The sequence below is a fragment of the Lepidochelys olivacea genome (genome assembly GCF_965140295.1).
Source record: "Lepidochelys olivacea isolate rLepOli2 genome assembly, chromosome: 1".
Classification (NCBI taxonomy): Eukaryota; Metazoa; Chordata; order Testudines; family Cheloniidae; genus Lepidochelys; species Lepidochelys olivacea.
The window spans coordinates 240833147-240858075 of NC_140411.1; the positions used below are offsets into that span (position 1 = coordinate 240833147).

Consider the following 24929-nt stretch of genomic DNA (forward strand, 5'->3'; position numbering starts at 1 on the left):
CCAAAAATATTTTTAACTGAGTTGCGGAGTGCGAAGAAACTGCAAAGACCAGCATTTCCAATCAATTTCAATTCACTATCAAAAGTCAAAACGGAATAATGTAGGGCAATGATTTCTTCTCCCATGCTGCTTGAATGGCGCAACACAAACCACCACCTCTGTCCTCTGCCACTAATCAGCTGTAAGAAACAGGTATATTAACATTAAACCTGGCCAGCTGTAATGCATTTGCTAAAGTAATTATATTTATTTTTACAGATTACATGTGCTTAGGTTTCACTTACTGCTGTACTAGAGAGTCAGAGGTTTCAGTTTTGCAGATAAAGCTCGGCACTGTTATAATCAAAGACAGAATCCGGTGCTTAAAGCTGCTAACCATACACGCATTTAAAGAATGTAATACTGTATTTAATCCAACAAAGCCCACTTATCGTACACTACAGGATCTATATTTTTTTACTCTCCAACGCAAGTACCCTATTTTTCTTTCTTTCATTTCTCATTTTATTAGCAAAGCTTAGATAATTGGATAGCAATTGGCTTAATATTTAAAGCCTCGTGTTCCTTTAAGTGGGCCTTTTTAGATACACGTAGCTTACTCCACAACGAAGGGCTGAGTATTGGTGCCAGGATCTAAGGTTCCTCAAGGAAGCTGGCCCGGGTAACAGTGCAGCAGTGTCTTGAGTATTGGTCCCACAACAAAATATTGTTTGATTAAATTTGAGCTTTGTTTTCCGCTTTTCTCCAGTGATCGTCTAAACTATACATTGGGCACTGCGGACAAATATTAATGCAGGCAGGGGTAAGGGCTTGTCTACACTTGAAATGCTATAATATAGACACTACCTATGCCAACAGGTGGGCTTCTCCCATCAGCACAGGTAACATCTCCCTGAGAGGTGGTAGTTAGGCCAACAAAAGACTTCTTTTACAGACCTAGTACTATCTACACTGGGGTGTGGGTCAGCTTAGCTACACTGCTCACAAGTGTGGATTTTTTGCACCTCTGAGCAACCTAGTTAAGATGACAATTTTCTAGTGTAGATCAGGCCTAAGAGTCAAAACCAGACAAATACTTCTTTGGTGAGACACAAAGATGCATTTCAATAGGGCTCATACCAAGGAGAAGAAATATGAAAACAATAAACTGAATAAATTCTGTTGTACATAACTGTCTGTTATGAACAGTTCTTTGGAAAGATAATAGCTAACCATCTGATCCAAAGCCTGCTGAAGTCAATGAAAATCTTTCTACTTTTCTTCACTGTGCATTGGGGTCAGGCCCTAAGTATGTTCTTTGTTGGGCAATTCAGATACTGCTGTACGTTACATGAGACATAACAGCAACATTGCAAACTGCTAGATATGCATGATCAGCCAATGAGAATGTGTTTGGCTGGTGTAATGCTCCACACTAGCTGTTTCATTGACTACATATGTTGTCACTGGATAAACTGCTGAGGAATTTTAGATCTGAAGTTCAGTAGAAGCTCAGAGAAGTTTCTCTCTACTACATGCAGTTCAGTTTAAGTTTTGTATGAAAAATCAGTTATTTTACTTTCTCTCTTGCTTCCAGACAATTAAGGCAAAATTTTCCCACAACACATGTGAATACAACTACATTGATTTCAGTAGGGCTGAATTTGGCCTTTAATTGCTATGGTTTCAAACACAACATGCAGTAATACATTACAATGTAATTTTCAAACTGGCACTTGAATTAACTGTTTCATGGTTTTGTATTCCAGGTCTACTATTAAACCAAACATGGGTGTCTTATCGGTGAAGCTGAGTGAAGAGAAAAAAACTACAGAGGGTAAAACAACCTGGTCTTCACTGGTCAAAAAGGAAATGATTTGGGACAATTCTGTGGCTCAACTTAGTACAAATCGGCACTTTTGATGTATTCTGAAGTTTAAAAAACTAAACAGATTCTCAGCAGTGCTGACAAACCCAGAGTTTGGACTTGATGATCCCCCATTTTCAGAAAGAGGTTTGCCTGTGGGAGCAATTGGTTCCGTGGGAGAATTTCTAGAGGCTACTGTATTGCTGATCTTATAAAGGTGCCCCTTGCAGAAATGATTTGATGTATCTATTTAAATTAGCATAGTCTGGCTTTTCAGGTTTGGCCCATGGTCCCTGTAATGGGGCGACACCATCTCTCACATGCATCCCCTTCTGGTCGGGTGTGTCTGTCATCTTTCAGTTCATGGTGACCCCTGTCAGGGGTTTCTCAGGTGGTTTTTCCAGTGAGTCAGCCCCCTGGCTGAGCCTCACACACTGTGTGTGAATCAGAACAGACCCCTTCCGCAGTATACCGTCCTTAATTTGTCCCGGCCCTGGTATGCAGCCATACCCCCAGGGCTTCCTCTCTGGAGACACTGTCTTCTTGCAGCCATCCCTGAGTTCAGTCCTTACCAGCAGCCAGCCAGGAGCTGCTTCTTTGCTCTTCCAGTCCCTGCCAGCAACTGTCTTAAGCTCAGTCACAGCAGCCAGCCAGGAGTTCCTCGTTAGCTCTGCCGGTCCCTGATCATACTAAACTGTCCGTGGTTCTGCTGCTCTCTCTACCAGCCAGTAACCCAATCTCTCCCTTCCAGCTCCAAGCAGCAACTGACTGCTGCTGCTCTGTTGTGCAGCTCCTTTTACATGGCCCTGCCGAGCCTTGATGGGCTGCTCTAGCAGCCCCACGACTACTCTCGGACACTTGAAGCACTTCTCTTCTGCTCCTCTCTGGGATGAGGTGGAGGCCTCCAGCAGGCCGTCACAATCCCTGACCCAACAAGCTTGCAACTTAAGCAAGATATGGCATGGCACAGGAAAGGACTATTTGAGGCATAAGGTTTACAGAAAACAATTGGGGTGGGGTGTTCATATTGTACTTGACATACTGTGTTGATTCCCTAATGCTTGTTTATTGAGTTAAGTAGGTGGTAGTGGGTTAAGAGTGAGAATGTGTGTCACTGTTGGAGAGATTGAGAGAAGTGGATTTTGAGAAGAGGAGGGCAGAAAATTGATCAGAGAGAAGAATTTTGCCCTAAAAGGGGGATAGAGAAAGCATAAAAGAAAGGACTGAGAGCTCACTCTCTCACATGTGTGGAATACAGATTATGGTTGTAGGTCTTGGCTACTCTTGAGAACCTCTAATTTACATTCGGAAAAGAATAACTTATTTTTCCTAATAACCTGCTGACCGGTATCAGAGTACAAGTACTCAAGAGGTTTCAGAAATGCAAGAAATTATTAGTAGCCGTCAGCTCACTGGGCAATTAAATCACTGACCAAGTAGACAGGGCAAGTAAATAGTCTTTAAATATCACTTCAGTATGAAAATTAGGTTCCAGAAACAACAAAAAATTCCCATAACATGTAATTCCCATAAATTGGACTCTCCTGGACTCCTCAATACCTAAGATCAGATTTGTCAACAGTAAAGAGTATGGGAGTATCAATGAATCATCCTTTTTAAAATAAGGATTTTGTTATGTAATAACAATAACTTTGCATACTTTTCTCAAATCTCTTTACACACAAGAAGTCAATATTACTCTATTTTGCAGACAGGGAAACCTAGACAGAAGTGACTTGCTCTGAATCACACAGTGAGTCAGTGGCAGAATTGTAATGGTTCTAAATAAACCAAGGATCTGAAGCATCTTGGGTGACTAGGCGTGCGTGGAAAATCCTTCTTTAGCAATTAAGGGTTGAAGTCTGTTGCCCTATCTCAGTCAGTACTCGGAGAGTTTTGCCTGAGTAATGTTACCGGAACCTATCTTAATGCAAGTTGCAGGATTGGGGCCTGAGTCAGGGCTGCAGAATTGAGCCTTATGTCTGTTCAGTGTTTTGGTTTTTTTTTTAATTATTCTATTACCATATAAGGAGCTTACGGCAGTTTGGCAAAACTTCATAGTTGCATCAGGAGCTTCTGTCTAGCATTGGACTTACATAGTCACATTTTTGTATGATGTGTCTTGTAGGGGGGGAGCAAAGGGCACGCAAAATGCAAGGTATACAATGGCTGGGAACGAGATTCCCTTCATACTAGCTATATACATATTTGTGAACCACTAATTACATTTTTTTTAATTAAAGAAAAATTCATAAAGGTAATTTCCACTTGCAATAATCAGTGACTTCAACTAAGTGGAATTCTGAAATTACCATCTCTTCATCATCAGCTGGGTAACTACCATATTCTTTTATGAATACTGAATAGGTGCATTATACCCATATGCTTTTTCTGTAAGCCTGAGGGGGACAGGTCCCCTTTTATGCACACTAGAAGAAGTACAACACAAGTGGTGCGTGTTTGTTTAATAACACATATGTAAAAGTCAAGTAGTAATTTATACTGATTACATAATGAGACACTCCATCTCTTTTCAAAATGGCACTTCAGTCAAAGCCAGTAACACCTGTATAAATGCAAAGTAACATCTGGTTCATAAATCTGTTCTTTCTGGTACTCCAGAGAGATACCTTTATGCCGTATGTGGAACAGGCTGGACCAGAGTTGTATGAAGAACATTAACTATTTCCACACGGTCTCCCTCCCTCTGACTTTGCCATGTTTCTGTTTGAACGTTCAATCACTTCTTGTACATTATCTTTCAGCTTAGGGGCCAGATTCAGACATGGCACTAGTGAATGCAACTCCAGTGTCAGAGAGTTACAAACCCTTCCATCCGATCTTCATTTAACCCAGTCTCTTCATTTCGGTACCCACGTGCCATTCTTTCTTCCATTGCAAATGATCTTTGCACACTGCCACCTTTTCTATCTGAGGCTGACCTTGCAGTTTCACTCTCTTCTCAGCAAACAAACAGCTTCTTTACAAAGCCACAAAAAGATAAGTCAAAGATTTCCTAAAAGTGTCTTTCATAATGGGCCTGATCTTCAGCTGCAGTAGATCAATATAGTTCCACTGATGTCAAGAAAGCTATGTCAGTTTATACCAGCTGAGGATCTGGCCCAATCTAGGTTTTGTTTTTTTATGTGAACTTCCATTAGTCAAAAGACAATTAAGGATGGACAAATTGGTTTGGATAAAGTATTGTAACAATCCACGTCAACCTAGAACTTCACGTTTGTTCACCATAGAGATGGGTGACTTACCCAAAACCACAAAATTGAAAGCTAGGCTTGTAACTCAGAAGTTAATGGCTCTGAGTCCAAAAATGTTCAGACAGCTAACAAGGTCTTCTTGGGTCTTTTGTATGTGAAAATCCTCAGATGAGAAATGTCCAGCATATTCAGATTATTCTGCACCTGATCATTATGGGTTCTCAATGTTTGTAAATGTTTTAAATGCACTTAAATTCTAAACATGATTCAATGATGGAAGTATTTACCTAGTACGTGGTGTTTGGTCAAAGTGATAGTTTTACCAAACTAAAAATAACGGGAGGCATTCTGGTGATTTAAGAAGCAAACAAACACCAAGTCTGAGAATGTGAGGGTTGGGATGAAAACATGATTTAGAGCTGCCTGCATAGGGCTAGAAATCAGGATTCATGGGTTCTGTTCTGGGTCTTTCATTGACTGTGTTTGACCTTAGCAGAGACACAAACTCTCTCTCTCTCTCTCAGTGTATATGTGTCTGAATTGTGTATGATATTTAACTACTTTATACCAGTAATGGATGTACCAATTAATATTTCTAAAGTGTTTCAAGATTGATGCTCTCTACTAGGGTGAAGACAACATTGAAATAAAAGGGACATGGTAAATCAGGATTAAATGCCCTGAGATAACCATGCACTGTGCTTGAATTGAGGCTCGCCTACTAAACCTTCCCTTGTTTGAGCACTTAATTCACTCAAAAGGAAGATCCAGAGGGGACTGAATGGCTTAGGGGATTTGTAACAAGATACAAAGCCTTTCACCTTTAGGTTCCACTGTGAATTTGGTGGAGTTCATCAGTGAACAGAAGTCATTCCCACCTGATCACTCTTTCACGTTCCATGTGAAATGAATTGGTGGTGATCTCAGTCCCATTTGTGACTGGACAAATGTCTGTACCTCAAAATGGACCATCATAACTGGTATTAATTGGCACAATGTATAGGGCAGGGAATTTAGCTCTCACCATATTTTTTCTATGGATAATAAGCAAATTTCACATGACAGAGCTACAAGGGCCACCTTTCTCTAGAAATTACTTTTTAAATCTCTAGACATAAACAGATGTTCCCTTCCCAGCAACACAGTGTTGTATCAATCCACAGGACAGATATCAAATTCCATATATCAAAGGCATATCACATGGTGATAGGGACAAAATGTTAAACTTGTGCTGTAAAAGGAATTTCAAGAGACAAAGAAAAACAAGAAGTTGACTATTCTCTTCCCTATTTTTCCAGATGAAGTTCTAATCGCTGCAAGAAATACAAAGAGATAGCGTAAACAAGTATATCAAATATGATAATTCTTGGTTTGCACACTTACAGGACTTATGGTATCCTGTAAAGAGAGAATTTCAAACCATCCCCAGGCTGTCCCCTATTTGTACAACTGGGAGGATTTCCATTCTATGCCGTCTCTTTTTATTTCTGGTTTCTGAATCATGCTTAACTATTATTTTGCTCCCCTCCGAGTGCTCTAATAAACGCCGAAGGTGACCACTGCATAATCTCAGTCTCTTAGGGCACGTCTTCACTAGCAACATTAAAGCACTGCCACGGCTGTGGCCATGTCGTCGCAGCACCAGCGCTGGGAGAGCTCTCTCCCAGGGCTATAAAAAAACCACCTCCATGATGGGAGTAGCTCCCAGCGCTGGGGCACTGTCTACCCTGCCATGTTACAGCACTGAAACTTGCAGCGCTCAGGGAGATGTTTTTTCACCCCTCTGAGCGAGAAAGTTGCAGTGCTGTAAAGTGCCAGTGTAGACAAGGCCTCCGATTCGCTCTGCTTCTGTTAGTGCATATAGAAGAGAAAAGAGGAGCACATCACCTAACATGATTATTAAGAATACTAAGCACCTGTAAACTTCAGTTCCAAAGCTCTGTACAAATTAAGTATCTGAAATCAAGTGTTTAACTTTACACCTTTAAGCAGTCCTGTTGAAATCAGTGGAGCTATATCGATTAACATTGCAATCAATAAAAAGGGCAATGCATCTACTCAGGCTAATGATGCAAGAAGATTTTAGTCCTTACTGTGGAGTACCTGAAATAGAGTATCCTTTAGAAACAGGATAAAATCTCAATGAGCCATTGGTCTGTTCCAGTATTGCAATTCCTTCGTGTAATAAATTCAGAAATTGATAGTGCTGAAGTATTTGATCGATTGAAAGCTTCAAAAGATTTTCACTAAGAAAGATGTAGAATTTGGTTGTGTTTATACAGCACCTGGCACAATGGGTGTGTGGGTCTATGACGAACGCTACACAAATATAAATGATAAATAACATTAATAATAGTGGACAGAGCACATTGTGACAGGTTGCCCCCCCTTAGGATGCCACCTGATGTGCTGAGATACCACTGAACCTGCCTGGTATGCCAGCCTGAGCACCCTTTTTACTTGTCTTGCTGAGCCCAGCTATTAAGCCTCCTCCAGCACAGACACAGGCAGGGCCAAACCCAACTGCAGAATGATACAGACACTGAGATCAGTTCTGGGAAGACTCGGCTTAAGGGACTTGACCCAGCACTCAGGTGTCCACCTCCCTTGGAGTGCAGACCCAAAATGTGTATTATGAAATCTGCCTCCTCCCTCAATGTGGAGGAAGGTATGCACAGCCTCTTCCCCCATTATGAACTGTACAAACGGGGTTATATTATAAACAAGAAATAAGTTTTTTAACTAAAAAAGGTGGATTTTAAGTAAATATGAGAAATAACAGACAGAACAAAGCAGATTACTGAGCGAATAAAACAAAATACGTAAACTACACTTGTTTCACTAAAAATAATTGTTTACAAATAGTAATTTCTCACCCTAGATATTGTTGCAGGCAGATTACAGAAAGTCTTGAAAGGCAGCTGCACTGGTCTCCAGCTTGAGACCTCAGGTATTATTACAAGTTAGACGCCCTTTCAGCTTGGGTTCAACCCTTCTCCCCTCAGTTCAGTTCTTGCTTCAAGGTGTTTTTCAGTGTCTCTTTGGGTGGGGAGGCAGAGGAGAGACACGATGATGTCACTCTCCTGCCTTATATAGCTCTTGTGTATGGCGGGAACGCTTTGTCTCCCAGTGGAAGAACACTGGCATTCCAAGCAGTGGGTCCAGTACCAGGTGACTCAGACCCATATCTCTGCAGGGCTGTGGCAGCCATTACTCAAAGGCTGTCTGGAGCGTCCACAGAAAGACTAAGCTCTTTCACAGTCCATTGTCTTTGCTAATGGACCATTTGATCTGTTTGGCTTTTCCATTGTTGTAGCTGAAGGGTTGGTTGGGGTTGACACCCAAAGTAACACATTTGAAATACAGATACATAGTCAATATTCCTAACTTCAGATACAGAAATGATACCAGCATACAAATTGGATAATCACATTCACTAAGTCATAACCTTTCCAATGATATCTCACATGAGCCATCTTGCATAAAGTATATCTCAACTATGTTCATATCATAAGCATATTTTCATAAAGAATATGGAGTGAGATGTGACACACATAATAGAGCGTCATGAATTCTAAAAGCATGTCTGTTGCTGATATCTTCTTTGGCCTTGATCAATTCACTTTACATATGGGGAAATACACAGCTAGAAAAGCCAAGTGTAATAATGACACAACTATCTAGTTTATCTACCTACATTACTGTTTTAGACTGCTGCCCACCACCATAATATGAGCTCCTTCCATGTTAAAAAAAATCAATCACAAAAGTGAAGTCCCTCATGGAGTTCATGGTGTCTCTAGTATTTCTCCCTTTTTGGAGTAAAAACTGTTTTTGCAGCACTTTAAGTACCCAATGTGCAACATATTCTTGCACAATCCCAAAGAACGGTTTGACTGGAAAAATAACTAGAATTTAGTCAAATGTTTGCTTTGATTTTTGCCAACTAAAACAACGGCACATAAGGAGATTTATGCTGTATTTTTGGCTGATTTGGATAAATGTTAATCAACAACTTGAAAAGCACAAAAAAGGGTTCTTTGGATGTTTGAATGTGACACAATTGCAGTTCTAATATGGAGGTGATCCATGTTGGCATTAGAGATAGCACTTTGTCTGGGACCTTGCAGGAGAAAGTCTCCATTGGCTTCAAAGGAGTTACTCCAGATTTACACAGGTGTAACTGAAAGCAGAATTTGGCCCTTATTCTCAGGTTCCCTCATTTATTTATTGCTATGTGTTGACATGCCTGAGTTTAAAAAAAAATTCCTTGAAATAAGTCTCCGAGAAAGTCTCACAAGGACTCTGGGCCTGATTCTGATCTCACTTTCATCCATGTAAATCAAAAGTAATGCCATTGAAGTCAGTGAGGTAACACTAGTATTAAACCAGTGTGAGATCACATCAGACCCATGTCCTTAATAAAATGACCACTATTAGCTTATCTCCAAGTTTCCATTCATTAGGATTTCTGCACTGAATTTGCACGAGCAATATCCACAGACCAAGAAATACATTTGAAAGTGATGGCTATTTTCTCCTGCTGAAAACTACAGAATGCAGCAAGCTATCCCACTTCTCATCCAAAAAACTACAGATTTTATATTTTGTTAACAGAAGTGTTTATGGACAAAACACGTGTGAATATACCATAGAAACCATCCGGCATGTGCTGGGGAGAATGAACGAGATGATCTAATGTATTTCTCTTGTCTATTTTTTATGGCCTCAACCTTTGGTGTTCAAGTCTAAATCATGGAAAAGCACTGAACACACATAGCTAAGTTCTGCTCTCAATTATAGGAGCATCCCACTGAAAATCAGCAAAGTCCCTATTTAGGGTCCAATCCTATTTAGGGTCACACTGATCCCCAAACTTTTGGCTATATAGTACAACTGTATTTCGTGGTGTAAATCAGACAGACAGACAATCTGTCACCAAGCACAGTCTGTTCCTTACAAGGGACACACTTTCCCCTCATTTTTTACTAAACATGGACAGACGACTTATCTGATGTGCTGATATAGAAGACAAACAAATATGGAGTTCCACCCACCCCCATTTTAACTATTTGATAGCTACATGTTGCTTCTAAAAACTGGTTTCACATCCATCCACGATGCCGTGAATGAAAAAAAAATCACTATTCATCACAGATGATTTGTGAATTTGTTGGGACAGACACTTAAGGAATGGTACTCTAAACATTTTTAGTTTGGTAGGCAGTGCACTAAACTTTAGCCCCTTTGGGAGGAGGCCCGATTACAAATTTTGAGTTAGGTCTCAAGTGAAAAAAATGCATTAGTTGGTGTGATCCTAAAACTCCTGTTAGTTCAAATCAAAACAACCTCACTGCAAAATGTGACCTAGTTGGCAACCATTACTAAGAGACCCACACATCAACAGGGGGGACTCACCAGGCTAAGGACTTAGGCACAGTGACCAAGCTACGCAATAGACGCATCAGAGTACCAGGTTCGAGCTTTCACAGGCACTACATTCACCTACAAATTCCGGTTGTTAGTGGGGTTTTTTAAATGAACTCGCTCTAAAACATGCACCATATAAATTTCCTTTAATAGCCTCACCTCCTATGTTTGAGCCTTCAAAGACTGAAAACCATATGGATGAAATAAACATTTGCAATCCAGCAATACCCGCTGTACCCTGATATATTTGTTATTGAAGGGCTTTTCCAGTGTCTCAGGGAGCCACTTGAGAATATGAAATAAGGTAGGATTTTCCCCACAGTAATTCAGTTCCTGTTTGGAGAAAACACTATGAGAAGACCAGATATTCTGTTGTTTTGGTTTCATAAGTGGCTCCATGATGCATTTGAAACACCCTGAAAAACAACTTGGCATTAGTATATGTATTATTATAAATTTGATGCTTGACAGTGGCTATTTTTGACTTTATTAATGTTCTTATGGAACCCAATTGACACCACTAGGAATGGCTTCAGGCTCACACTAGGAATGATCAAATGATGCTTCCTCAGTAGTTCTGAAAAAACTGATTTACAAGAACCATTTAATTTACAATCTAAATGCAACTTCTCCACACCATCCCCTTGACTTAACAAATCTAGACTTTCGAAAGAGCTGGGAATGTCAACTTCCTATCAAAAAACCTGCCCTCCGCAGGTTAGCTATTTGAAACTTTATAAATAGCTGAATAGGTTACTGAACAATGGTTATTTTCCATAACCTGTAAACAGAAGTGGCACCGTATCTCAGAGAGAAATTCTCTGGCTCTGAGAAACCAAACTACGCTTAGGTTGCTGGTTCATATCCAGCCCAGACTGGTAATGACAAAGGTGTTACCATCTGATGGCAGGCAACCCATGCGAATTGAGTCTCTATCCAGTTCCCAATAGACCAATATCCATATTGAAAAGCCAATTGCCAGAACTGATACGCTTGGTGGAAATCATGGAGAGGCCCAGAGATGTTTGAGCATGGAGGCTGAACTAGTCTCTCTCACTTAGTTGTGGTCCCTTCATGAAAGGATTGACAGCACTTTGGAGGGGCAGTGAGGGAAACTTGTAATACTGCTACCTGTATTGTGCCTATTCTGTGACTAAAAAGAATATAGGAGGCCAGATTCTGATTTCAGCTATGCCACTTTAAGTTCTCAGAACTCATAGGAGTGACTGGGCTCAATACAGGGGTAACCAGGTGAAATTCAATGGCCTCCGTTATACAGGAGGTCTGACTAGATGATCTACTGGGTCTTCTGGCCTTAAAACTTTATCCGTCATTGCACTGTTTCCCAAACTTGGGACGCCGCTTGTTCAGGGAAAGCCCCTGGCGGGCCGGGCCGGTTTGTTTACCTGCTGCGTCCGCAGGTTCGGCCGATCGTGGCTCCCACTGGCCGCGGTTCACCGCTGCAGGCCAACGGGGGCTGCGGGAAGCGGCACAGGCCGAGGGACGTACCAGCCACCACTTCCCGCAGCCCCCATTGGCCTGGAGCGGTGAACTGCGGCCAGTGGGAGCTGCGATTGGCTGAACCTGCGGATGCGGCAGGTAAACAAAGCAGCCGGGCCCGCCAGGGGCTTTCCCTGAACAAGCGGTGTCCCAAGTTCGGGAAACACTGCGTCATTGGATCATAGAAGGTTAGGGTTGGAAGGGACCTCAGGAGGTCATCTAGTCCAACCCCCTGCTTGAAGCAGGACCAATTCCCAATTTTTGCCCCAGATCCCTAAATGGCCCCCTCAAGGATTGAACTCACAACCCTGGGTTTAGCAGGCTGATGCTCAAACCACTGAGCTATTCCTCCCCCCAAATTCCGTTGATTCCTATCAATGTCACCAAGATCAGAAACTAGTCCATAGTCTCCAAATCTATCAACATGGCACAGATCATTCTATTTCCAATTTATTTTAAACAACCTGAGAATTCTGGCAGGGAGCAGATCCTGTATAAAATTTCCTCGCTGCAGCAACCTTCCTATCTTTCTTCCCGTGAAACACACATGCAATTGTATAGTGGTTTTGTTATTTTCTGTCTCAGGACTTTGATGGCCAAAAAATCCCACACACGCATAAAGAAAATAAATCACAGTGGCAAAAAGTAAATGCACATATATTCTGATGACTTAATGTATTAACCTGTCTGTGCATTATTTTACTATGGGCATTTGAGGGTAGGTAAGGGTCTTTTCCTGTAGGCTCTGGAACACCAAATGAACCATTGCACAGCCTCTATTAAACCATTAGGCAGAGAGTTTTAGTGTGAGGATCTGTGTGCATTGATCTTTTTCTGCCCCAAAAGCCCTCTCTCTGGTTCTACAGAGACAGCACACACAAGGGGTGAGAACTGTCTCCCTCCCCACAAAGGACTCTCCACAGCCTCTCCCCCTCTGTCAACTGGATTTAGCATTTCCGTGCATCTCTATCCATGGATGAGAGGAGGATTTCATCCATTGTGCCAGAACCTCAGCCACTGCAAATCTGCACAGTTCCACTGACTTCAATGGATCGATGCTGATTCAGACCAGCTGAAGATGTGGCCTGTGGTATTTTAAACCTGCACTACATACAACAATTTATATCTCAGGGATCTAACTACAAGAACAAAAACCAGTAACAGAGTTTTTAATGCACCTTTAGTAGAAGAAGTTGCAAACACTACTATTCTGCTGTTTTTCCTTTTTTACTCTGAAAAGCCACAACTCCCAATGGGTTATCCCTTGTTTGTATAGGGTGTCCAGTGAGCAAGCCATTTACTATTGCAGTTAAAGTGAATAAAGCTCAGACCTTTCCATATATGGCAGTGCCTTTTAATCAACGGGGAACGAATGAGCAATGGAATTTTACTTGGCTTTTGATTTTGCAATGCCCTATCTTATATGAAATATTGTTTTTTGATGAATGGTTATTATTGAATGTGGGAATAATTTTGACCCGAGTTTTTGCAGACCCATGATGTACATGAAACAGAGAGAGTGGGCCAGATTCTGAACTCAATTATCCCATCATAAATCTCTCTGAAGTTAGAGTTACTCCAGATTTATACCAGGATCATTTAGATCAGAATCAGGCCCAGGATAAAGATCATTCGCTGGCAATGGAGTTTCACCAGTGTAAAACTGGTGAAAGTTAAGATCAAAATCTGGGCAAAAGCTGTCCAAGTTAAAACCTGGACCGAATTTTGTTCTCATTTACACCAAACATCAGATTTACACCAGTGTAATTAACAGCAGAATTTGGATAACTGATGTTTTAAGTTTAAAAAAAGGATTTGAATTAGGCTTCTTTTATCTGTGTACTGTATACCAGCCACAAAAATGCATGGCAATATTTCAACTGGATCACAAACACTCATTCATATTTATAGCAATTAAAATGACATACTTCAAACAAAACTGGATTTTAAAGACTGAAGTTGCAAAGCAACAGCTGTAGCTTATCAGACATCTGAATGGAACCCATCATTTTCATAGCAGGGGAATGGCCATGTATCTAAAGTTAAATTCTGCTCTCAGAGGCGCACAAAGAATCTAAACTCTGACATTCTGCTATCCCCACATGCCTGGAGCTCCTCTCTCTCTACCCACAGGCAATATGAAGGCAGAACATCAGAGCGCTGAAGCTGTGCGTGGATCCAAGAGAAGAATTTTGCCATGTGCCATTAGGCATCTTGTGTTATCAGCAGTGGATGGGAGAAGCTATTCAGATAAAATAACAGCTGACCAGAATCTTCCCCCATATCTCAATCCTATCCCAACCAGATCCTTTTTCAAGGTTTGCAAAAAGTTCCACAAACCATTTTCCCAAACCTCTGCCCTTTGCAACCAAGATACCAAATTCAGCCCTAGTGCTAACAAGCACCATTGCTTTTTAAATCAATGGGGTTTCATAACAGAGCAGAGGAGGGGAAGGGAGGGTGTCACTAGCTCATTGTGGAGTTGGGGTGGCAGGGGGAGGAGAGGAGTAAAGAGGAATCTCTTAGCTCTTGCTAATCCCAGGGGATTGAATAGAAATTGTTCCTGCTGCTGCTGCTGCTCTTAATAGAAATTAATATATGGACTTGCCAAGGAACTCCACCAGCTGTTAGCATCCCCTGAAACTGCAAGGAGTAATGAGATGTCCTGCCATTGCTTATGGGATGAAAAGAAAGGAATATTTTGACCATGGTGACTTTTTGGGGAGGGAACCATTTCACTGTAGCAGTGTTCCTTTTCCCCTGTGAACACTGCTACAGTGAAATGGTTCCCTCCCCAAAAAGGTACTCAGCCATTGCCTATATGAGGCAATGGTACTCAGCCATTCCCTATCTGAGGCAAAGATACGCGAAGAGTAGTAACGTGCTCTACAGCATTGACATTTACATAAGCAGAATGCCAACATCGAAGCCCTGCGAATAAGAAACAAACAGATCACAATGTCCTTTCTTGGGTAAAAATTCCCTTTGAAGGCAATGGGAGCCTGGCCTGTGTAAGGGCTGCAGGACTGAACCTTGAAATTTAAAGGAACGCAGCAACTGCTATTCAGGATCAGACCAGTGCAGTGGTCCATCTAGTCCAGTACCCCGTCTCCGGCAGTGGCTACAGCCAGCTGCTTCAGAGGAAGGTGCCAAGGAACCCTGCAGTAGGTAGTTATAGAGTAACCCACAGGGAAAGTTTTCTCCTCGACCCATTAGTTAAAGAACTGTCATATTTCCAGTATCCCTCCTTACTCCCATGAAAATTATGAGAATTCTATAAATAGTGAATCCTATAATTTTCCCAATTTGCAGCATTGCCCCAAACTATCTAACCTTAAAACGTTCATCTTAAATTGAATCTGTTTCCCTGTCCTTCAAATATCCAGTTTCTTGAAGGGGGGTTTATGGGAGGTGCGCGCGTGTGTGCGTGTGTGTGTGACACCAAGTTGTCTTGATGCATTTAACAATATTCCCAACCTTTTTTTATTTATTAGGCTGTAAAAATATCCACTGGAATAGATCCAAGCAGAGCATTAAGGGTAAAACGTTACGTTCTCCACAAATATATTTATAAAAAGAAGCTAAATTCCCCATATGATTTTTTTCTATTTCAGGATATAAACCAGAAGAAGGTGTGTGAATGGGAGAGTTCCTTTTTGCTTCACACCCGCTGCAACACATCTGGGGGAAAACCTCTATTTGTATTCTGTAGACGTAGGGACTGGAAATATGTAATGAAGTTTCCACTCAGTGCAATCTTTTCCAAGTAGGGTATTTACCCATTGTAGCCTGTTCTAGCTACTGTGGTTCTGATCGCAAATGCTCCCATCATATGTGCAATGACAAGCGGATAAATGTTCAGAAGTTTGTTTAGAGTTATTTGTCATCCAAGCATTTAGACCATCTCTGCAATATTAAAAAAGGGTCTCCTCTCTCCACCCATATTTTCAGAACATGCATTTAACATGACAAGTGTAAATGAATCATAGAATCATAGAATATCAGGGTTGGAAGGGACTTCAGGAGGTCATCCAGTCCAACCCCCTGCCCAAAGCAGGACCAAACCCCAGTTAAATCATCCCAGCCAGGGCTTTGTCAAGCCTGACCTTAAAAACTTCTAAGGAAAGAGATTCTACCACCTCCCAAGGTAACGCATTCCAGTGTTTCACCACCCTCCTAGTGAAAAAGTTTTTCCTAATATCCAACCTAAACCTCCCCACTGCAACTTGAGACCATTACTCCTTGTCCTGTCATCTTCTACCCCTGAGAATAGTCTAGAACCATCCTCTTTGGAACCACCTCTCAGGTAGTTGAAAGCAGCTATCAAATCCCCCCTCATTCTTCTCTTCTGCAGGCTAAACAATCCCAGTTCCCTCAGCCTCTCCTCATAAGTCATGTGTTCCAGACCCCTAATCATTTTTGTTGCCCTTCGTTGGACTCTCTCCAATTTTTCCACATCCTTCTTGTAGTGTGGGGCCCAAAACTGGACACAGTACTCCAGATGAGGCCTCACCAATGTCGAATAGAGGGGAATGATCATGTCCCTCGATCTGCTGGCTATGCCCCTACTTATACATCCCAAAATGCCATTGGCCTTCTTGGCAACAAGGGCACACTGTTGACTCATATCCAGCTTCTCGTCCACTGTCACCCCTAGGTCCTTTTCCGCAGAACTGCTGCCTAGCCATTCGGTCCCTAGTCTGTAGCGGTGTATTGGATTCTTCAGTCCTAAGTGCAGGACTCTGCACTTATCCTTGTTGAACCTCATCAGATTTCTTTTGGCCCAATCCTCCAATTTGTCTAGGTCCCTCTGTATCCTATCCCTACCTGCCACCATATCTACCACTCCTCCTAGTTTAGTATCATCCGCAAATTTGCTGAGAGTGCAATCCACACCATCCTCCAGATCATTTATGAAGATATTGAACAAAACCGGCCCCAGGACCGACCCTTGGGGCACTCCACTTGATACCGGCTGCCATCCAGACATGGAGCCATTGATCACTACCCGTTGAGCCCGACAATCTAGCCAACTTTCTACCCACCTTATAGTGCATTCATCCAGCCCATACTTCTTTAACTTGCTGACAAGAATACTGTGGGAGACAGTGTCAAAAGCTTTGCTAAAGTCAAGAAACAATACATCCACTGCTTTCCTTTCATCCACAGAACCAGTAATCTCATCATAGAAGGCGATTAGATTAGTCAGGCATGACCTTCCCTTGGTGAATCCATGCTGACTGTTCCTGATCACTTTTCTCTCGTGTAAGTGCTTCAGGATTGATTCCTTGAGGACCTGCTCCATGATTTTTCCGGGGACTGATGTGAGGCTGACTGACCTGTAGTTCCCAGGATCCTCCTTCTTCCCTTTTTTAAAGATGGGCACCACATTAGCCTTTTTCCAGTCGTCCGGGACTTCCCCCAATCGCCATGAGTTTTCAAAGATAATGGCCAATGGCTCTGCAATCACAGCCGCCAACTCCTTTACATTTACGCTTGCACATGCAGATGCAGTAACTGGGCAAACCCTGTGTACCTGTGTAATTCTGAAAGCCTGCGCCACTGACCCTAATTGAAGTTCCAGCTAACCATTTTCAACTGGTTACTATTGGTTCTGCTTTGTTTTGGAAGCAAATTACTCTGTTAGCCCACTGGTCCCTCCAGGAGCAGCCCAAACAGACTAACTGAAGTCCTAATCTAATGGAGTCCACTGGACTTTCCACTAAGGAGAATGTATAGCATATAGTGTCTAAAAGACTCTCTCAAAAAATAAGTATTACCAGCACGACTTTGGACTTCCATTCCACGACCTCAAAGCATGTTACAAAATACGAATGAATTAAGCCTTAATAACCTTAGTGTACCTAGTTCATAGGGGAAGGATTTATTTTACAGATATGGAAACTGAGGTAGAGAGCTGAAATGATTTGCAAGAAGGTTATAGCAGATCCTGGAACAGAATCCAGATCTCCTGATTGTTACTCTGGCATTTTAAGAACATGATTACCAGTCCACTCAGTAATTAAAAATGGTTTCCCTAACTCTGTCCAGTCAAATACATTGGGGGGGGGGGAGATGGTAGCGAAAAGATTAGAATTCTACCTAGTGCTCCACCACGACTGCTACTGTTCATATACCATTCTCATTGGTAGCGTGAGCAGAGAGATGAAAGACTGAATGGGCCTGGAGAAGGAGCTCGTCACACATTCCCTTACAGATGGGTTGAGATGCTTTGGAAAAGCAGCACGGTTGGTAGCTGAATTGCTGCTGCTTTGCCAGTTCTGCAGAGAAATGTTAGTTGCAAGGGCTGTCAATCCATCCACATTCACCAGTACCAGATTCACTCCCAAAAAACATTTGTTAAAAGACAAAAGAATTTTTTTTAGTGAGGGTCAAAATGATGATAATCATATCGTTATACATATATATTCAGTTTCCTATCTAAATAAGTTATGTACCCTCGTCTTCTGGATTTATCAAGTCATATTTTGGGACCAGTAGGAGGTATACATATTTTTTTTTAAGTCTAAATGTTGCCAAACAAAATAGCTCAACTCTTCCCTTCCACTTGATATTGATTAGCTAATTTATACACAAGCTTCAGAAGAAAGCTGAAAATAAAGAGTTACATAGTTCAACAGTCATGTGACCTCAGTGACCTCAATGTTTCATCCAGAAAGGTCAAATCTAATCTGATCTTCAAATGCCTTTGAGTCAAATTTCAACTTCAGTTAGATCCTTCTCTGACCATTTTCTTTGAGGCCAGCAATGGCTATAATTACATACACGCAAGCACACACACACAGTATATGGCATTATACGTACAAGCCACACATACTAAAGTGCAGCTATATCCAATCACCACTCAGTCCTTCTAAAATAGCCAAAAGCTCAGTACCAATCTCAGCCAACCCATCCGTGTGCACACGCACAAATCCGTATATATGTCCGATGAAGGGAATTTTAGTAAGGAAACAACTATTTTGTTATGAGAGTTTCCATTAAGTTATTATAAAGAACAGGCATTTTTTGAAAGGATGAAACCTACTGTGACTAGTAGCAATAGCATTAGCCAACATTCTACTAACATTCTTTAAAGTAGTCATCCTGCCTGCCTCAGGTTTTACTCATCTGGGGCCCAATTCTGCAAACCCTCAATGCATGACATTCCCCTTGAAGGCAACGGAAGATTTGTAGGATTTGACCCAGAAAACAATAGTAACTTTGGGGGTATTCCCCCCCCCACACACACACACCCTTTCTCTGGTTCCCATGGGATTTGATGTAGGGTACTGAAGATTGACAGCTAATACTGTATTCTCAGCCTCTTGCTCTCTTTCTTAGAGTATGTCAATACTGGAGCTGGAGGTATAATTTCCTTGTTAGGTAGCCATACCCTGGCTAGCTCTAATCAAGACAGTATTCTAAAAATAGCAGGATGGCCACAGCAGCAGAAGTGGTGAGAGGGGCTAGTACAATCCCATCTGAAACCCTAAGTATGTACTTGGGGCAGCTAGCCAGTACCGCTACTCATGCCCTCACAGCCATGCTTCTATTGGTAGCCCGCTAGCACAGGTATGTCTATCTGAGCTGGAAGTCACACCTCTATCTCTAGTGTAGACATACCCTTATATATACACACACACTTTTTTTTCACCTCTTTGTTCTTGCATAGTAACTAAATTCAGTGGGTCAAATCCTCCATAGTTCCATTGACTTTAATGGATGTGCATCAATTTACACCAGGTGAAGACCTGACCCAATATGAATTATAGAAAAGAGGAGAAAATACACCACACACTGCACAAAACAATACAAACTATGACAGGTTTCAGAGTAGCAGCCGTGTTAGTCTGTATTCGCAAAAAGAAAAGGAGCACTTGTGGCACCTTAGAGACTAACCAATTTATTTGAGCATAAGCTTTCGTGAGCTACAGCTCACTTCATCGGATGCATGTAGCTCACGAAAGCTTATGCTCAAATAAATTGGTTAGTCTCTAAGGTGCCACTAGTGCTCCTTTTTTTAACACAAACTATGCCACCTCGTGTGCCCAGTGCACTCCTCCCTGTTCTGACAATGCTCATGTGCACAGAGCCTACAGACTGCTAGAAAGGTGAGCAGATGTGGGGAGTGTTGGCAAATAAAAATGAACGGCACTCAGTTTCTTTCCCAGCTGTACAATCCACTTTTTAAAAAGCTACCAGAGATAACAAGAGCACATTTTAGAGCATATCCAGTTTGTTAGATCTTTTGCAGCATACTTCGGTGCCTGTTGGTCCAGATAAACCTCTACTCATTGCACCAGCAGTCAGGAGGAAATGCGGGAGGGCCGTATCATGTAAGGCTAGCCATGGCTGTTAAGCAATGCTGTGCACGGATGCCCTCCATCCCTACTCATGCACCAGAGTTTGAATACAGAACAGTGGATGCAGAACCTCCACTTCTGTATGGGGAGAGGTGGAAGCAATGCTAGACGGGCTCCTGCCACAGCAGTGTTTCTCAACCTTTTTTACCCAGGGACCCCTAAACTTAAACAGACAAACTTGTGGAACCCCAACCACGGGTGATGCATGAGGGGACATGAGGGGTCACACGCCCCCCAGATTTCAGCTTTCCACTTGGCCCTGCTCCCTGAAGTGCCAACGTAGCAGGGCAGAGCAGTGATGTGTATCCTTGGCTAGCTGCTGCCTGCTCATGAAGTCGATGGCTGAGAGGCAATCCCTTCTTATAGCAGGGAGAGATCTCTCTTCTGCAGTGATGCTGCAAGTTTTGATTTACCCGCCCATCCTGGCCAACCCAGACAAGCTTGGTGGCCTGCTGAGGTGAGTCAGGGGATGGAGGTGGCACTCTCTCCCTGAGCCCCGCCGCCCGGGCTGAAGCCCAGTTTATTTTGGCAGACCCCCTGAAACCTGCTCAGAGCCCCCCAGGGGACCGCAGACCCCCAGTTGAGAACCAGAACAGCAACCTGTTCAGATAATGTAACTGACACCCATGTCTCAATGCCACAGAGACCACTGTCCCTGCTAGCAGTCTGCAAAACAGAAGAATGCCCAGTTCTATTGCCCTATCATGTCCTGCTCCTAGCTCTTAGAGTCATTGGTCCCATCGCTATTCAACAAGGAGAGTTCATTCCATCACTGCCACTGTGTCCTCTTTCATGTCATCTCTGTACACAGGTGCCCTTTAACAATCCCCAAAGCAGCACCTTTCATTGAATCACAGTACTGCCCTCCACACTTTGTACTGATATGAAACACTGCTGGTAAACACACCTATTGCAGCCTCCACACATGGCCCAGTGAATGAGGAATTGAGGAACACAGAGACCCCCATTTTAGTGCATCTTTTCCCTTCTGCGTCACCTTGCATGGAAGGAAACTGACCATCTACCCTGTAAAATTCAAAATGTTTCATAATGATATTGAGTGCAAAATACTGAGTTTTCCATTCCTTTATGCTGTTCAATGTTGAAAAATAGGGTTGCAGTAGTATAAAGTAGCAACTTTACATTGTACTTTGCTCATTGACAAAGTGTATTTAGATGTGGCAAGCCATTACATCTACTCTCCTTGAGTCTGATCGTGTATTTGTTAATGAATGTACTGATTTCACCCAAGACTAATCATGTGAATAAGGGCTGCAAGATTGGGTTGGGTCCCTTGTCATTTCATGGTGCAACAATGAGAAGTTTTCAGGAAATACAAATGACTTCAATTTGCCTTCTGTCCTCAAACAACCTGTCCAATATTTCTCCCAGTACCATCATGACAACCAAATGCCAAACATTACAGTTACATGTGTAGGTTTTATTGAATATCATCATCCTCCTTAAACAGTCATCTGAAGATAGAGACAGACCCATAAGCTTCCCCAAATATACTGATAACTGCTCTGTTCCCCCTTTTTCAGAAAGCCACTTCCATTAACAGATTATTTTTTGTCAGTCCCTTGAATGAGCACAAAAAACAGCTTTCACTGTATTTGTAATGCATCTCAAGAAAAGTCCATTTTGAGTGGTTTTCAAGAAAGCAATTTCAGGCTCGCCTGATATTTCCCAATTCCAAATGCAAAATATTGCAACGGCACATATACATATACACACACCCCAAGCTGTAAATATAATTAGAAAAAGAAAGGGTGCTGATCTCAGACTTATTTAATGCTTGGCTGTACTAGCAAATTCATTTAGAATATGTTATATGAAAGACACTACAAAAGAAATTCTCCCCCCACAGTTTGTTTCTTCTAGATGTTTCCAAGGGAAAAAATGTGTCATTTTCATAGAATATTCTCCAACAAGCCTTTTAGTGGGGAGGAAGGGGGGGAGGGAAACCTTCCCGAAAACATGAAGTCCTCAGAAGAAGCCACATGCTGTAGAAAAGTTATTTTAAAAAATTATTTTGTGCATCCTTTCCATAAATAAATGACACAGGGCATGGGAGAATAATCACCTTTGACATATCTGTGAGTTTGGTCAGGAGTTATCAGGTCTTCCTCCCACTCGCTCCCTCTCCCCCCCCCCGCTCCCCAATCATTCTACAGCTAATCTTGCCCCTCTCTATCTTTATGCCCCTATCATTCCTTCTTACGAGGAATTCCATGCTACACAAAATGTCACTAGTATCAGCTATCAGGCTTGCACAACACAACTGTACGAGCATGTCAAAAGTAGATTGAAATGAAAGTCTGCTTCCTCTCTTTCTGGAATAGCAGTCACACACACACACACACAAAGCTCCAGTCCCACCCATGAACAGTTTGGGTCCCCCCCCCACCCTTTCTTTTCTCAGGAAAGACTGCTTCATAAGAAACATTCTGGCAATATGCTGCTCTGCATGGTAAGTCTGAAAACAAAAACGGATGCAGTCTATTGTCAACAATACTTTTCTGAAAGACAGCCATAATAGACATCTGTTTCAGCAAATATCAAATCAGTGACAATGTTTTCCCTGCCTGCTCTGCCTTTAGATTTTTGCTACTTTAATAGCCTAGCTCTTAGGTTGCAAAATGAAAAGCAAGACAGTCTGTTAGCCTTCAAAATCTTATTTCAATCACTCCTTTAAATGCACTTTAAAAGAAAACATGAATAGGCTTTTGTTCCATGGGCAAGCGTCCCCAAGAATACCACTGTGTGGTACCGACTCATTAATGCTGGCCCAACTGGGTTTCTGCCTCCTTCCAAACAAACAATGGGCTATCCTGTACACGAGAAGCCTTTCCGTTCTGCCCAGGAATTGCACTCACTACGCAAAGCATACATCTCTGTGAAGAACAAAATATGAAATCTTCTCTCACTAACAGTGGTTCACAATGAACATCTGCCAAGGGAAAAAGCTGCAGGCACTTTTAGTATATTTCCACAGCTCTGTTACATTTAACATGCACTGTGGATAGATGTTAAACAGCAAATGCAGTCAAATCAGATCATTGGGGTGGGGGAAAAGAGTATCTTAATCCCTTACCTCTGCAGCTGAAAAGTTTTCAACTAGTAGGAAGGAAATGAATAACTGGCTGTTTAGGCAGGAGCACAGCAAGAAAGGTACACCAGCAGCCTAACACACAGCCCTATTCAATAAAACTACAGACTTTCCTTGGCCCCTCCCAAAAGTCAATGCTAAGTGACTACATATCCCTTATGTTTACAATTGGCAGCCAGTGGTATGCATTGTTCTCAATTTATTCTAATAAGCAGCCAATGACTACGCTTGAGCCAAGGTGGGTCCAGCCTGCCTGCAGAGATGCCTGTCATTCCCTAGGCATGCTCAGGAAGCCACTCATCAGAAAACCAAGACCTAAAAAGCTCCGAAAATTCATGCAAGCTGCCAAAAGTGTCTTGCTACATGCCCTTTTTTGGTTATCCTTAGCAGGGCCTCTGAAAGTAAATCCTCTGTCAGGAACAATCATAAGAAATGTTAATCTTGGGGAAAAGAGGCTGTCTTGTTGAACACAAATGGAGCTTTAAAAAAGGAAATATACTGCAAGGAAAGGGGGCAGAGTAAATACGTTTATTTTTTTGCATCAATTTTAAAGAAAATTTAAAAAGCACATACACCACAACCAACTTCATTGTACTGTTTTAACGAATACCATATGTAGAAAGAGAATGTAAAACCTGTTTGTCTTTTCCTGCAGAAACAAAAATATTAGAGCAAGAGCATGAGAGGAGCATGAAAGAGGAGTTGGCAGACAAGTGGGTTACCTGTCAAATAGTGTAGCAGAAGTTGCATATAGAATGTCCGTGTTCTTAAAAATTGTTTAAGATACCATTAAAATCTTTGACACTAATCACTGATCCTAAAAAATGTTGACTAGTGCAGGTAAACATTGAGTTAATAAATGTCCATCTCTCTATATATTCTGAACAGCACTTTTCACTAAACTGTCTTTTTCCACTAATCGAGTATGTTTGGATTAATCTTTACCTTGAAAATGTCTTTTGTGGAGCATCAGAAAATTGCAGACTGTTCACAGAATTTGACTGGAGGTTTTACTTACCCTGAGTAATTTAAAGAAGTAAAAGAACAAATACAAAACACATGCACAGAAAAAAGTGAGGTACATCAAGTATTTGCAAAGAATGAGATGAAATGTAACTGTTCTTACGGATGTAAATATATAGCACAGTATATAGACACATACATACACACACACACACATCAATAAAGACTGAAAGAAAAGTGCTGACTGAACTGGAGAGAAGCGGAAGAAACTGCCCAAGCCACAAGATATTTCTGCAGGTTTATTATTTGACAATAATTTGTACAAAAGCACAGTGAGAGGGGAAAATACATATAACAAGACACTGCAGCCGGGTGGGCTATTTTATGTGTTCGTAAGTCTATTGTTTTAATGCCAGTCTGGATCTTTTCCTTCAATCATGGGGCCTATTTGAATCTACTCACATGAGTACAAGCAGCAAGATTTGGCCCATGGACAG

At 41.8% G+C, this 24929-nt stretch overlaps 1 protein-coding gene across 8 annotated transcripts in view; it reads right to left on the reverse strand.

Moving 5' to 3' along the window:
- The window catches only part of CALD1 (caldesmon 1), a 245945-nt gene extending 222304 nt beyond the window's left edge, over positions 1-23641 (reverse strand). For 4 of the 8 annotated variants that reach the window (XM_084611419.1, XM_084611416.1, XM_084611422.1 and 1 more), the window contains exon 1: positions 23455-23616. The gene's annotated coding sequence lies outside the window, so the exon portion shown is untranslated. Of the gene's footprint in view, positions 1-23454 lie in introns of all 8 variants that reach the window. The other 4 variants (XM_084611417.1, XM_084611424.1, XM_084611425.1 and 1 more) reach the window with 4 other exon arrangements.
- Between the last annotated feature and the right edge of the window lie 1288 nt (positions 23642-24929).